This window comes from Pteropus alecto, unplaced genomic scaffold, assembly GCF_000325575.1.
Source record: "Pteropus alecto unplaced genomic scaffold, ASM32557v1 scaffold103, whole genome shotgun sequence".
NCBI lineage: Eukaryota > Metazoa > Chordata > Mammalia > Chiroptera > Pteropodidae > Pteropus > Pteropus alecto.
In genome coordinates this window covers 5,566,197-5,568,286 of record NW_006436288.1, presented here as the reverse complement: position 1 = coordinate 5,568,286, position 2,090 = coordinate 5,566,197, and the positions used below count along the sequence as shown (strand labels likewise).

At 36.0% G+C, this 2,090-nt stretch overlaps 1 protein-coding gene across 2 annotated transcripts in view; it reads right to left on the bottom strand.

Moving 5' to 3' along the window:
• Positions 1–2,090, bottom strand: part of AEBP2 (AE binding protein 2) — a 70,808-nt gene that overhangs the window by 14,247 nt on the left and 54,471 nt on the right. The window lies entirely within an intron of this gene.

The following is a 2,090-nucleotide window of genomic DNA, read 5'->3' as shown; positions in this document are numbered from 1 at the left end:
TGCTGCTTGTTTAAAAGTGCCCAGAGTACTCCTGCTCTTGCTCAAGCCCCAACTCACAAGGAAGTTTACAAACTCTTCACTGAAGGTGAAATAAAATCTTTATGAATGTGTAACAACTTAACCTAGATTTTAAAGTATGTAAACTGCATTCACATTCTTCTATTTTAAATCTTTCCCACCATAAATTCTTCTGATTCATGACACTTCCTCTTGGATGTCTAATAAACATCCAAAATATAAACCATTCAAAGCTTAATTCACTTCTCCCCAAACCTCCTCCACATTGCAAGCTTTCCATCACTGTTGGGATGACAGTTCCTTGCTTCTAGTTTATGCCAAAAAACCTGGTCATTCTTGACTCTCCCATCATATCTAAACTCTCAGCAAACCTACCTTCAAAGACTTAAGTTCCAACTTTTCACTACCATCTATTCTGTTTTGAGCTACTGGTTATTTTAATAGCCTTTTAACTGTTCTTCCTGCCTCTGCCTTTGCTCACTTAGTCAATTGTTCAGTCATCAGAATGATCCTTTAAAAACCTAATTCAGATGACTTTTTCCCTGCTCAAAACCCTCCAATGGCTTCCCATCTCCTCATGTGAAGTCCTGTCATATCAGTCAACCCCAACCCTACAACACATCAAGCATAATGAAATGTAAGCTCCAAGAAGCTGGAATTTTAAAACACGTTGTGTTAAATGCAGCATCACCAATACCTGGGACTATAAGTCTAAGAACTTAACACACATTTGAATAAAGGATCTTGCCTCAAGGGCTTTTATGCTTCTCTGCCAGGAATCCTCTTCCCTCAGAAACCTACATGACTTCTCAGTCAGCTCCTTCATGGCTTTGCTCAAACATCACTTTTTATCGATAAGGCCTTTCCTAACTACCTTTAGATGGCATCACAAATTCTCTACCTGTCCCTTCCATTTTTCCTTCACAGCATTCACACGATCCACCATATTTTACTCATTTGTATACTGCCCATCCACACACTTTTAAGACCCATAAGGTCAAGAATGTTTATTTTGTTCACTGCTGAATCTCCAGCATTTAGAGCAGTACCTTGCACTTTGCAGATGCTCTAAGATTTTGCATTCTATTATATTCTATTAATTTTTAGTCTGTTAACTTCACAACATTCCTAGTACAACGGCAGCAAATTTCTTTGCTAAGAGTATTTGTTCTAACATCTCCAGTAATACCTAAAAACTTCCATTCTTAGCCACAGTTACCTTAAAAATTGATATAAATTATGAAATTGTTTTTAAAATGTCTTAATACACTTAACGCTACCCAATCACATCCCAGAAGTCTTTTGTATTTTAGTCTTAAATAATAACCTTAAGTCATGAGTTCACATAACACAGCATCCCCAATACCTATGTAAAACACAAATAGCCAAAAAATACAGGAAAAAATATTCAGTATCATTAGATAAGAAAATGTAAATATTTATGGCATTTATTGATCCACTTCAAAATCGTGCTGAAAGAAAACAAGCATAAGAGCACACACTGTATGATTTCATTTATAAAAACTTTTAGAAAAAGCAAACCAATCAACATTAAAAGAGATCAATGATTGCCTGGGGCTGAAGGGGAGGCTGGACTGCTAACAAGCACAAGAAAACTCATGGGAGGTGATGGAAATGTTCTGTATCTTGTGGTGATTTCATGGTTATGTGGAGTCATCAGAACTCTTCTAATTGTACAGTTAAAATGAATTTAAAAATATTGAAAATAAGTTAAAATGAGATTTTTTTTGTGACTACACATGGAGAACTTGTTATTACCCAAGAATAATCAGAAAAACCTACATTTCTTCTAATGACAAAAAAAGACCACAACTAGAGTGAGTTCGCAAAGGTCATAAAATGTAAAGATTAAGACTGTACCCTTCACGCCATGCTCATTCAAAACGACTATACATCTCACTGTAACCTTATAACAAATCTTACTGGGTAATAATACACCATTTTACAAATGAGATTGTAGGCACTTCCCCCAAACCCATCAGTTTTCAGCTGAACTGAGAACTAAACCCAGGGAATCATACTCTTAGCCCACTTTTTCACCTTAGATTGAC